This window comes from Syngnathoides biaculeatus, chromosome 13 (assembly GCF_019802595.1).
Source record: "Syngnathoides biaculeatus isolate LvHL_M chromosome 13, ASM1980259v1, whole genome shotgun sequence".
NCBI classification, from domain to species: domain Eukaryota; kingdom Metazoa; phylum Chordata; class Actinopteri; order Syngnathiformes; family Syngnathidae; genus Syngnathoides; species Syngnathoides biaculeatus.
In genome coordinates, this window is record NC_084652.1 from 5764852 (window position 1) to 5778701 (window position 13850).

General features: G+C 44.3%; 1 protein-coding gene across 5 annotated transcripts in view; it reads right to left on the minus strand.

Annotated features, from left to right (window-relative positions):
- Positions 1 to 13850, minus strand: part of ralyl (RALY RNA binding protein like) — an 87973-nt gene that overhangs the window by 54704 nt on the left and 19419 nt on the right. For 2 of the 5 annotated variants that reach the window (XM_061839179.1, XM_061839176.1), the window contains exon 3: positions 5536 to 5757. The exons of 2 other annotated variants lie outside the window; for them this stretch is intronic. The gene's annotated coding sequence lies outside the window, so the exon portion shown is untranslated. Of the gene's footprint in view, positions 1 to 5096; positions 5142 to 5535; positions 5758 to 13850 lie in introns of all 5 variants that reach the window. One more of the 5 variants, XM_061839180.1, reaches the window with a different exon arrangement.

Below are 13850 nucleotides of genomic sequence, written 5' to 3' on the forward strand. Positions count from 1 at the left end.
AAGAACAAAAGTATGTTCCCGAGTTGGAAAAAGCCAACAGACACAGGCCAAGACAACACCGGACCCCTGAGACCTCTTTTATTCTGCGTGTGTAGGCCTCAACTGGGCCAGAAAACAGGCTTAAGTCTGGCTTTACTGATGCCTACCTGCCTACCTGCCCTAACTCTGTTCCCTCCTTGTGGCTCATAGTGATTCAGTGCATGTGTACCTAAAGCTGGCTATTGCAGAGCCTCATCCCTGGCTGGAGATAAGCATTGTTTGCTCAGCGGCACATTTCATGCTCAGCTTGCCTGGCCTGATGTCCGGCATGTCAAATGTTCTGTCTTCGTAACGTGATTTAGAGGAAGGATGGGGAAACGTTCAAACCTCTGTAAGCCTCTGTACTTAAACTTCCAGGTGTCGAATTCTCTCTGTTCATTACCTGTGCCACGGTTAACTAAAACTACGATAAATACACACCCTGAAATAATTATTTTGGAATCTTGAATTTGTATTTTTTTTAGAATCAGCCATTAGGAAAATGTTGATTCTACAAATACTGCTAACAAGTCTTCTTCTCCTTGATTTGTCTTAACATTGGCAAACCTCTTTGCAAGATGCATTGCTATCACCTACAGTGCTAGTTATGACTGCGTTAAGAATTTATACCTTTCATCATACAATATATATTTGGCTAAAACTGTAGTGACCACAGCAAGTAACTCAAGGGATTTTTTTTCAAGACTGTTCCTGTTATGTTCCACATTTATAATCACAAAACCGTTCATATGTTTAGCATACGCCACCCCCGTGTCATTCAACCGAACTATTTCCTCTCTCTTGCAAAGGAATAAACTCTTGCTATTTCGCAGCGTTTCCTCCACAGATATAGAAAAAAATATTGTCGCAACATATGCAACAATATACTGTGAGTATGAATTTACACCACAAAGGTGAGGTGACAGCAGCGCGGTGAAGGAAAATAAACATTTACTGTAGGACGAAAACGCTTCAATATTTACACCAAGGCTGAGGACAGCACAGAGATCCAGAGTTAAGTCTGAGGTTTTAGGGTTCAGACCTTAGCCCCGGAATTTCCCATGCGGTGTATGAATGTTTTCTCCTGTTACTGTGGCCCAAACCATGCTTCTTAGGTTCTTTCAAAGTGAACTCCAGAGAGTGAGTATATTGGTAGAAGGGTGCTGAGGATGGAGCTGCCAGGCAAAAGAGCGAGAGAGAGAAGACCAAAGAAAAGGTTGACGGATGTTTTGAGGGAGGACATGAGGACAGTGGGTGTTAGAGAGGAAGCTGCACGAGATAGGCTAAGATGGAAAAAGATGACACGCTGTGGCGACCCCTAACGGGACAAGCCGAAAGAAAAAGAAGAAAAAGTTTCGAGCCATATTTAGATGATATGTGGATCACTTCTAACTAACAACAGACTCCCAGACGGTATGTATGAGCCAGCCCGGCAGAAACTGTGCCCCTCGTCCGAAGCCGTGCTCGGCGCCGACGGGTACATCGACACATTCAGCACCTCTGACTTACGTGCACGAATCTTTTGTTACATTCAGCTGTATACACACCTTTCTGTCATTTGGAACCCCCGAAGCTCTCATCCTTTGCACCCATCCAATCCATTTTTCCAGAACCGGGTCTTTTTGAAAAGTGTGAAGAATCGCGAGTGTTCAAACAATATCCAGCAATACAACGAGGCAACATTTTGGCTAACACAAAGGAACAAAGAGCTACCTTTCAGCAGGTAAAACTAGTAGAATCATACAAGACCACCTGAGTGGGCGTCTGCTACTAACGTCACTTCCTGCTTCTCCTCAAAAACAAATCCCTCGAGAGGATTTTCATAGCAGGAGTGACAAAAACCCATACACGTCAAAATCACGTTGTGTGGTGAAAAAATGAATGGGTCCATTCCAGCTGCCTTTTTTCATTAATAACATACTAAAAATCATGCGTTTAATGACGGTGGCACTTTAACAAAGTCTAATTTCAACAGAGGTTGCGTTACACCGGCTTTGTCAGGAAGAACGGGCCAGGATTCCAACAGAGTACTGTCGGAAGCCTGTGGAAGGCGCGCATGTTTTGCAGGTGAGCTGCACGGTCAATTTCAAGCAATTACTCAAATCTACCGGCCTGGTTTGCATAATGAACAAGTGGCGAATTTGGAGCAGACCCCCCCGCGCACCCCTTCCCCATCCTCCTTCCCCGCCACCAAACTCATTAAGGCAGTTTTCAAGTTGCCAAGTGTGTTATGTTTGACTGTGGTTGTCAGTTATCCAGACGCAACAGCACACAATGTGTGTGTGTGTGCGCAGGAGGAGCGCAGCTGTGCCTGCCTGCATTGGCAGGTAAGCGTTTTGTTTTGCCACAGCACACATTTGCACTGCAAATTGTCCAATTTGCAGATAGCGCGCACTGACTTTGTATGCGAGCTGTGATGTTTCCATCACCTTTCTATAGAACATTAGGATTAAGGGTGGGCAACCTCATTTCCTGGATCGATTCATCGAGGAAAATTACCTTATTGATTAATCGTAGGGCTGGGCCGTTAATCGTTTTTATCGATTTATTCCAGTTTATTGCTCAGGATGTTTTTTTTTTAATCTATTTCCTTGCATCGTTGCATTAACAATGTGACTGCGAGCTGAGTTAACAAACGCACAGCCCACGTTACCGAGTTAACGACGGTCCCGACAATTAAGGGGGTACCGACTTTGATTGCCACTAAGAAACAGACATCAGTGTCACATGAAATATGTTAGGGTGGCACGGTGGATCAGGTGGAAAGCGTTGGCCTCACAGTTCTGAGGTACCGTGTTCAAGCCCGGACCCGCCTGTGATGTGGAGTTTGCATGTTCTCCCCGTGCCTGCGTGGGTTTTCTCCGGGCACACGCTCCCACATCTCAAAAACATGCAACATTAGTTGGCCACTCTAAATATAATTTTGAGCGTGACTGTTGTTTATCTCCACGCGCCCTGCGATTGGCTGCCGACCAGTTCAGGGTGTACCCCGCCTCTTGCCCGTTGACAGCTGGGATAGGCTCCGGCGCTCCCCGCGACCCTCGTGAGGATAAGCGGCTAAGAAAATGGGTGGATGGGTGAAATATGTTACGTTATCATGGCAACTGGACTCTGCTCGTCTGTTGAATTTATTGTATTTTTCTGAAAATCTTCAAAAATGACTCGCACATCATTAGCCTAATAGCACAACCGCCAAGGTGATTTCCGCTGTGTCCCTTGCCTCAGCGCATTGTACGAGTCAAACTTGCGTTAATTGGATTAGGAGGCGACTGCTACGTTAGAATAAGACACTGGAAGCCTCCGGTTAAGCATGAAATGAATTCAAACAAAGAGGACTCATTAGTGTTGTGCGGTCCTGAGCTGTTTACGTGTCTTGATCGATGAGGCGCTCCCTCCTCCTGATGTATGTTTATGACTCTGGTCCATTTCCATGTGGGCAGGTATAAAGAACGGCGCTCGCGACTACCTTTGGGCCAGATATTCCGAGACTGCTATCTGACCTTTTTTTTTTTTTGTAACAAATATAATAAACTGTCCAGTCTCGCTGTATTGTGGATTGTTTTTGGAAGTGTTATTGAAGTTGTTAGCTGATTTATTTCCACTGTTTGGACACTATTATCTGTTACTCTAGCTGTCTCTCAATACATGTGTTTATATGTATTTTTATTAAGTGTCTTTAAATTCCTTGTAAACAAAGTGACGTGCCATAAATTCTATAAAAAACATGCCTCTGGGGAGTTTTTAACTGGGGTATTACTATATCGCAGATTTCACTTATTGCATGGGTGCTCCGGAATGTAACCCCAACGATGGTGGATTACGATACAGGTTATTCATAAATCTATGATAATTATATAGCGCCGAGGAGTTGTGCAGTAGCATGGATGTAGTTTAACTTCTCATTAGTCTTCCTTTGACAGCAAACTATCTCAGTGAATCAAGCAGCCAAGTATTGCATTGCACTCCATATTAACTCAAATGCTTTGAGACACTATTAAATGACAATCAATGAAACTGCAACAATGTCCAACTTTAATTAAAATAAAGCAATACTTTCCTTAGTTTATATTTTTCGTATTGTGCATTTTTTTACCCCACAGTTTAAAACAGCTGAAATATTTCAAAATACCCCAATGATTCAGAATAATAGCAACGCTCCTTCCTTTTTTTGCATCTGCTCAATCGGTCCCATTCTACTGCGGGGCCAATGCGGAGAGTATTGCTATGATTCCCCAGATGAAAAAAATAAAAGCTCATTAAATCTGGAGACGCATGGAATGTCTTTTCAATTATGGGGGCAGCACTTCATCACCAGGTTTTGCAGAATTACTGTTACATCATAACGAGGAAGCATACATAAGTACAGGCAGAACATGGGACCCCCTCACATATGGCCAGAGCAGAAATTCAAACCCTGAACCACAGAACTATGAGGCAAACGAGCTAACCACTAGTAGAGCATGTTGCATTCAATACAAGTGTTTTTTTTTAATGGTAAATTTTCTGCTAACATTTGTGTACTCATGTTCTTATCCATCCATCCATCCATCCATCCATCCATCCATCATTCATTCATCCATTTTCTTAGCCACTCAACCTCACAAGGGTCACAGGTACACCCTGAACTGGTAGCTAGCCAATCGCAGGGCACATGGAGAAAAACAGCCACACTCACAATCACACCTATGGGCAATTTAGAGTGTCCAATTAACGTTGCGAGTTTTTGGGATGTAGGAGGGAAGCGGAGTGCCAGGAAAAAATCCCACCCAGGCACCGTGACAACATGCAAACTCCACACAGGCAAGTCCGGGATTGAACGCAGGAACTCAGAACTGTGAGGCAAACTCTTTCGAGCTGATCCACCGTGCCGCCCCTTATGTTCTTATATTTTGTAATTTTTTTGTTTGTTTTTAATATATTTTGTATGTTCTAACATACTTGTCGTACTATTTTGATGTGGGTTGTTTGTTATTTGCAAAAAAATAATAATCTAATATTTTCATGTTTTCTAAAAATATATATCTATTTCCTTTAAAAAAAAAATGATTAAAATGTGCATTGATCCAGCAAAAGTTCACCTGGCATCTGCATGAAGAACTCCATCAAAGTTCCATTGTCACCTGCTGGAAAATAATTCAATCCTCCAAAAATCTTTTTTTTTCCATTTCCACCACCAACACTCCTCAAAAAATAAAAACAATTGAAAAAAAAAGAAAAAAAGACAAAAGTCTGAGTAAAATTGCCCCCAAAATCAACGCCAAAAGGAGCCCCCGTCGAGACCAGGGGGCGGACGATGGAGCAAAATCTGGATGCTTGCCGAAAGAGGCGAGCAGCTCCAAACGCTTCCACGGGCACGTATGTGTCCTGCGTGGACGTGCAAGATGAATTGAAAACATTGCATGCGTACACAGCCGTGGGCCGAACACCAACAACAAAACAAGAAGAAGAAAAAAAAAAACACAAAAAAGAAGAAGAAGAAGAAGAAGAAGAAAACGTGAGATCAAATGATGTACTCACCGAGCGGGAGTATGGAAAAAGAAACGTGGCGGTCGCTTGGCTCGCAGGCAGGCTGACACTCTCTCCAGTGTGTCCGCTCGCTGTTCGCAGCATCAGCCGGCGCTGGCGTCACGTGACGCGGGAGGGGCCACGCTTGTGTGGGTTGTGACGTACGGGCACGTGGGTTGGTTTGGTCGGCGGCGTCCCCCCCCCCCCCCACCACCTCTCCCCGTCTACACTAATCTATGAATGGACGGAACATGCGGATATGTAAATTACATGCCCTCTGGACACGTCATTAGGTACATATAGGAAGAGTCGAGATGCATAAAAAATCTGCCTTTAAAAAAAAAAAAATGACAAAGGGTCACTTTTGATTGACACGTCGGTACAACATAAAATTGCTATGACAAAACAGAAAAAAAAGATACTGATTATTGGATATAAAAATACACGTAAAAGAAACGAAAATGAATTATACAAATGAAAAAAAAATTACACAAATTATTGGGTAATGCTCCCTAATACCTAAAGCAGAAAATAAATGGGCAATTATTGGAAAAATAATACAAACCTATTTGAATAAAACAGAAAACAAAATGTGGCAAATGGGCGGCACAGTAAATCAGCTAATAAAGCGGTGGCCTCACAGTTCTAAGGTTCAATTCCGGCCGTGCCTGTGTGGAGTTTGTATGTTCTCCACGTGCCTCCGTGGGTTTTCTCCGGGTGGGCACTCAGGTTTCCTCCCACATCCCAAAAACGGGCAACATTAATTGGATACTCTAAATTGCCCCTAGGTGTAATTGTGACTGCGGCTGTCTGTCTCCATGTGCCCTACGATTGGGTGGCAACCAGTTCAGGTTGTACGCCGCCTCCTGCCCGGTGACAGCTGGGATAGGCTCCGGCACTCCCCGTGACCCTCGTGAGGATAAGTGGCAAAGAAAATGGATGAATCGATAGAAAACAAAATCATGTTACAAAAATCAGACAGACGAGACAATCCAGGGCGTACCCCACCTCCTGCTCGATGACAGCTAGAAGAGGCTCCAGCACTCCCGCGGCCCTCGTGAGGATAAGCAGCTAAGAAAATGGGTGGATGCATATATATTCATTTGTGGAGCAATCCCAAAGTTTGGGTGGTTTGACCTCATTTTTGAAGTGTCGTATTGAAGTCCAGCTTGTTCCATGTCCTGTACAGTTAATAAAAGGTTTAGAAACCCGTCCGTCCGTCTCCATTACGGGCTCGTTGCTTCCGCCAGCCGATGTTTCCTTGAAGCGTTTGCTAATTAGGAGGTCCCCGCAGGCAGCATTGCTTCCCCAACCCTCCCTTCAAATTGAGTAAGAGGGTCTCCACACATAATCGATATATCCATTTATACCTCTGGGTTACAAGGGGGGGTCTTGGGCGGGGGGGGGGGGTTCCTCTCATTAAAAACTACTTAAAGATTTAATCAAGTGAGTTTCTAATGAGCCAGAGGGTAATATTGATAATCAATAGGGGGGGGGGGGGGGCTTTTGTCCTGGTCATATGAGGAAGATTGCCGGCTGAGCATCGCGTGGGTATGTGTGACGGCAGCCTAGTTTGTCAACACGTTTGACGGGATGCTCGTCCAGCTCAGCTTGCACCTGCTCTGCTCGGGCTGCCCGCGATGATGTTTAGCAGCCATGCAGCAAAGAAAACAAACTAGAACTACAATCCCTCTCCAAGGAGAGCAAACTCCCGTTGTTTTTTATCCCTCATTTGCCCATTTTTGGGGTCTTTCTATCATGCACTAAGATGACACAAGATGGCACTAACGCCAGAAGAAAAGTAGCAAACCACTGTTTTCCTTCGCAACGGATTTCAAATGGGCTCAGCCGTTAACAATATCATCCTTAAACTAAAGTATTTGCTGCAGGGTGTAAAGATGGACGCACACAGCATTGCAGAGTCTACCGTGAAGTTTACTGTATTTGTGCTGCTGTTTTGGTTAACAACAGAATTCAAATTGACTCTTCTTCTTTTCCTTTCGGCTTGTCCTGTTCGGGGTCGCCACAGCGTGTCATCTTTTTCCATCTAAGCCTATCTAGTGCATCTTCCTCTCTAACACCCACCGTCCTCATGTCCTCCCTCACAACATCCATCAACCTTTTCTTTGGTCTTCCTCTCGCTCTTTTGCCTGGCAGCTCCATCCTCAGCACCCTTCCACCAATATACTCACTCTGTCGCCTCTGAACATGTCCGAACCATCGAAGTCTGCTCTCTCGAATCTTGTCTCCAAAACATCCAATTTTGGCTGTCCCTCTAATGAGCTCATTTCTAATCCTATCCAACCTGTTCACACCGAGCGAGAACCTCAACATCTTCATTTTTGCCACCTCCAGTTCTGCTTCCTGTTGTCTCTTCATTGCCGCCGTCTCTAATCCGTACATCATGGCCGGGCCTCACCACTGTTTTATAAACTTTTCCCTTCATCCTAGCGGAGATTCTTCTGTCACATAGAACACCAGACACCTTCCGCCAACTGTTCCACCCCGCTTGGACCCATTTCTTCACTTCTTTACCACACTCTGTATCTTTGACCCCAGGTATTTGAAGTCGTCCACCTTTGCTATCTCTTCACTCTTCTCTCCTGCCCCCCCCCCTCTCATTCACGCACACATATTCTGTTTTACTTCTGCTAACCGTCATTCCTCTCCTTTCCGGTGCGTGTTTCCATCTTCCTAATTGTTCCTCCGCCTGCTCCCTGTTTTGGCAGCATATCACAACATCATCTTCGAACATCATAGTCCAAGGGGATTCCAGTCTAACCTCATCTGTCAGCCTGTCCAATACTACCGCAAACAGGAAGGGGCTCAGATTGGATCCCTGATGCAGTCCCACCTCCACCTTAAATTCTTCTGACACACCTAAGGCACATCTCACCGCTGTTCTGCTGCCCTCATACATGTCCTGTATCTAACATATTTTTCCGCCACATCGGACTTGCACATGCACTACCATAGTTTCTCTCTCTGTACTCTGTCATAGGCTTTCTCTAGGTCTAGAAAGACACAATGTAGCTCCTTCTGACCTTCTCTGTACTTTAGAATTCAAATGGACTCAGCAGTTACTAATAGCAACAGATCCAAAATATTCTACACCCCCTCTTTCCGACGCCCGGCTTTTTTCCAATTTTCAGAATTCAAATGGACTCAGCAGTTAACAATAGCACCGACAATCGATACCAAATTTCTACACACCCCAGTTCCATTGCTAGATTAGTGAAATAATTTCTAAACTTTTTCCACCACTTCAACTCAATTGCAAAAAATTTTTTTCAGGCCAGAGGGATTCAAAACAAACGATGGTAATAATGTGGTTGCACAAGTATGCACACCCTCTTCTGAACGGATGTGGGTGAGCTCAGAATTGACCAATCACATACAAACTCATGTTAGATGGATGTCCGCACACACTTGTCACCATTTTAAGAGCCTTTAGTTAACGTTCTGATGTTTTTGTAGGCATTTCCTTGCGTTTTCTTTCTTTCTAGCAGAAGCAGCGACGTTTTGTTCTAAATCGGACTGGTATTCAGAACTGTTCATAATTCCTACACCTTGACGAAGCACCCAGGTCCAGATGAAGGAAAGCAGCCCCAAAGCACAACGTTGCCACCACCATCCATCACAGCAGGTACGGTGGTCTTTTGGTGGTGATCATTATTGTGCCTGACGTACCTTTTGGAATTATTGCGAAACTTTGATTTCGATGGACGTACGTTGGGAAAATGTGTTGTGGTTCGATGAAAACACGGCTCAATACCGGTTAATCTGAGAGTCCACCCGCGCTTCCGTTCCATGGTGCGGTATATTCTGAGGAGTAAACCGGAAGTCACATATCCTGGGGCATGCATACTGAATCCGCACAATGCAACACGGGGATTTAGGGAAAGACTTTCTCCGCACGAGCGTCAAACCCGGAGTGAAACAATTGAAATGCTGAGGTGTATTTTAGCTCTGGCATTGTTTGGTACTTTTGTGCCAACTCGAAAAATGGCGTAGGAACTGCCTGCGGCTACAACCTAAGCAGATCCAGGACAGTATCCGTTCATCTCTATCTAACACACACGCACGCAAGCACGCACACAACCGTTGTAATTCACTGGCTTGCGTCCTGAGCTCTGAGTGAATGGCCCAAGCAGCTCATCTTCCTCGGCCCGGATATGCATCTTCAGGCTGGGAGGGTGTGGGGGGAGAATTGCCGCATGTGGAGGATTTGCGAGCCCCCTAGTCTCCTCCTCATAACGCCCGATCAGATTTATTCAGAGCCTCGGGTTGAGTCATGAATCTGCACACTCGGAGAGCTGTAATTATATAGTAGGCAGCAGGACACTCGATGCAACATTAATGGAAAAGCAGCTGTTGAACCCCCTCCATCCCCCAACAAACACCCCCCCCCCTTTCTTTTTGTGTATGATGGGAAAACACCAATAATGCATTGCAACCAAACTTGAGTGGTGCATAAATGTTTGCGTATGTATCTACAGCTTTTGTCCAGGGCTGGGGAAAAAGAAATGCATTTTAATAAGTGTTGAATTACCCACGAAATGTTGAGTGGTTCTTATGCTGCCACGTTGGCGCATATGAAAGAAAAAAAAAAGAATAATGTGAGATGTGAGGTGCACACGCAAAGCTCACTTAGTCAGGTTTGTGCAAAGGTTAGTGTTTGTTGTGTGGGTGCCAAACAATGTATTTTACCTGAGCAAGTAAGCATTTTTTTTAAATGTGTTTGTTTATATGCTGCCTTGCACAATAAATGAAGCTACTTCAAACATTTTGCCGGGGCAAAGAACATTGCTGAATCTTGGCTATATGAATATTTCAGATACATTATAATGAAGCCTCGCCTGGTCAAGGTTCCCCAGTCACTCATTCGCTCCCTATTTTTACCTATTTGCTGGGTTCTGAAAGGAAGTTACAGAAAGTATTGACTGCGTCTACCGTAATTTTCGTCTTATAAGCCGAGACCTTTTTTCACACGCTTTCAACCCTGCAGTTTATGCGGTGATGCGGCTAATCTGTGCATTTTTTTTTATAACGGCCGCAAGGGGGCACTCAAGTAGAATAGGTAAGAGTGACACCGGTGGAATTATGTGCCAAGGAAGTGACTTTTACTGGCACTGTTAGCGCTGCCCTACCGTGTTACTGCCGTGTCTCAAGTGATTTTTGCCAGTATGTTTTTTTTTAACCGGCCCTGTTAGCGCGCCGCTAGCGTTAGCGTGGCGCTACTGTTAGCGTTAGCTTTAGCGCGGCACGAGCATTAAAGTCTGTGTGCAGTCTTTCTTTGTGAATATCTCGTGTTTCAATGTGGGTTTCAATGTGGGAACTTGCGGCTTTTACACAGCAGTGGCCTATGTGCATCCATTTATTTTCTTTTGCCGCTTATCCTCACGAGAGTCACGGTGAGTGCCGGAGCCTATCCCAGCTCTCAACAGGATGGAGGCGGGGTACACCCTGAACTGGTTGTTAGCCGATTTCAGGGCACATACAGACAAACACCCACACTCACAATCACACCTAGGGCCAATTTAGAGTGTCCAATTAATGTTGCGTGTTTTTGGGATGTGTGATGGAAATCGGAGTTCCCGGAGAAAACCCACGCAGGCACGGGGTGAACATGCAAACTCCACACAGGCGGGATCGGGATCGAACCTGTGTCTTCAGAACTGTGAGGCCAACGCTTTACTTTAAGTATCTCACGATATAACAGTAGTTTGTGTTATTTTTACGGTTTAAAGATTAAACAATATACTGTTGCCCTATTACAACTTGGTTCACCGTTGTTGTTTTTTAAGCAATTACTTGTGCAGGGTATTCTTAATTACTGTAATAACCGAACAATAACCAATGCACTTCTTCAACCATTGATTAAACTCCAGGTAGAACAGTAGAAAACATGAGTTTAATGAACACACAAATGCGTGAGCTGCTGTCAGCTACAGCTCGCGCCCAGATACTCACACACTTGCCAACATCATACGGCAAGCCACTAGTCGCCACCTCTTAAAGGCACATGTATGTACAGACACTGCAGTACTTACAGAATTTCTTTGCATTAATTTCTGAGTTTTCTTTGCCATAATCGCGGCACAGCTCACCCCCGATTCGCTGCGAATAGCACGGTATAACATTATCGCTGTACCTTGCGATAGGTCAACGCCGTTCCGGCACACTTTTTGTGCAGTTTCATTTTCCGAGGTGATGCGCACATGCGACTCACGTCCACCTGCCAAGTGTGCGCGCGGTAGACGACGCGTAACCTTTAATGCGCTTACATGTTGACATTTGCGAGATCGGTGGCGTTCCTCTGAGAAACTAAGACCCGTGACATTCTTTAGGCTGCCACTGAGCTGCCGTCGTTTGTCAGATAAATCGCCATCAACGACTTAATTAGATTAGATGCGCTGCCTCGGTCGCCCTCCCTGTCAAATGTGCACCTGGGCCGTTTTTTTTTTTTTTTTGCTTGTCGACAAAGTGTTCCGCCCGCTGTCTTTGCGCGACATTAAGGCATCATTGTTCCATCCGCGTGAGCTGAATGCTTGATGCGCTGCTCGTCTTCCACTCGTGACTTTCCAAAGTACTTCCCAAAGACAATAGCTGACAGAATTTATCACAGCTCTGTGGGTATGAGACGACAAACTAGTCAAAACAAGCTTGTTCTAAATGCAACTTCATGGAAATGAAGCAGTAGCTTTTCCTTTTCAACATTGTACCGCCATCAAAATGAAACATAAATTATAGTAGTCTATGACAGACTACTTGGAATTGCAAAAATGTCAACAAACAACACTTTTCGCCATTTTTGTTCTGTCACTAAATGGTGTTGTTTTTTTTTTTAGCCCCCCCACCAGGTTGCTCCCGTGAGTTGTTTTGGTTCTACACCAACATTCGATGTATCACTGATTGCCAAAAGATAATTATCTGATTTCATTTTGCATATTTTCCAGACTACAGAGCGCACCGAATTATAAACAGCTTTCTTTTCCTGTACATTACCCACGCCGGACTATATGCCGCAGATATACAGTGTACATACCTGTGTATTGCGAAATAAGATATATACACCAAAAGACTTAGCAAATATTTGTTACCCGACCTAATTTCCCAACAGTGAAACGGCTCACACGTAAAAGAAAAATTGTTGCTTTGATTCATTCTCCTCTGGTTCACTGAAACCACTAAAATCGTCGTCTTCAGTATCGGAGTGGAAGCGCCTCAGAACATCACACGACACAAAACTTTCTGACAGGTGGTAACAACCAATGCGTTGTGGTCATTAAACTAAGGTTGAACGTTTTTGTCATAATTTCGAAAGGTACATTTAGTGCAAAACCAGCACCACTCATCCCCAATCGAACACCATAACTGTAGCTAAATCTATGTCTGACAGAATCGTGGTTGAGGCCATTTGTCTTCAGTTGGAAAGGGGGCCTAAGTCAGGATGGAAGGAATTATGAACAGTTCAAAACAGCGGTCAGTCAGAAAAAAAATGTTGGGAAAATACTGCCAGAGCAGTTAAAATGTTATTTAGTGTTAATCGGAGGCACATTAAATGGCGACTTCCCCTTTAAAATGAGTTTGAATGTGAATGCTTAATGTTTGAACGCAACCCCATCCCAAGTTATAAAAGGGTGTGCACACTTATGCCACCACATGATCTCCGTCATTTATTTTTATTTCCCCTCACAATTTTTTTTTTCCGCATTTGACTTACACAGGTTATATAATTGACCCCTCCGTGGATGTTGCGCAATCCGCGTCACTGACCAATCAGAGGCCAGAGATCTGCATAATCTCGGACTCAAATCTCAGACAACGCTGGCTGGATGGTCCCGTATAGCTTCTGTTGGCGTTTTATCGCGTATTTGGGTTCTTTAACAATTGATATGGTTAAGAGGTGTAGTCATGGACTTTATAATAGTGACGACAGGTATCCTGAAAGGCTAGTTGGTGGAGTTCAATTCGTACCCTTTCCAAAACCGAAGACCCAGTACGAAAAATGTCTTTGATGGATCAAACTTTGTGTAAGACCGCATCATCAACTGAATCCATCTAAAATTAACCGGAACAGAAGACCGAGTACGCAAAATGTCTTTGATGGATAAAACTTTGAGGAAGACCGCATGATCAACTGAATCCATCAACCGGAACAGATATGTTTGCACGAAGGTAAGTCCTATATTTGATTTTCAATACATGTCTCATATAAATGAAGTAGCAGTTCTTCGCTTGCATAACATAGCTACGTGTGAATGATTGACACACTTGATCTGTGATGAGCGATATTTTGCGATGATCTGACTGGACAAACGTGT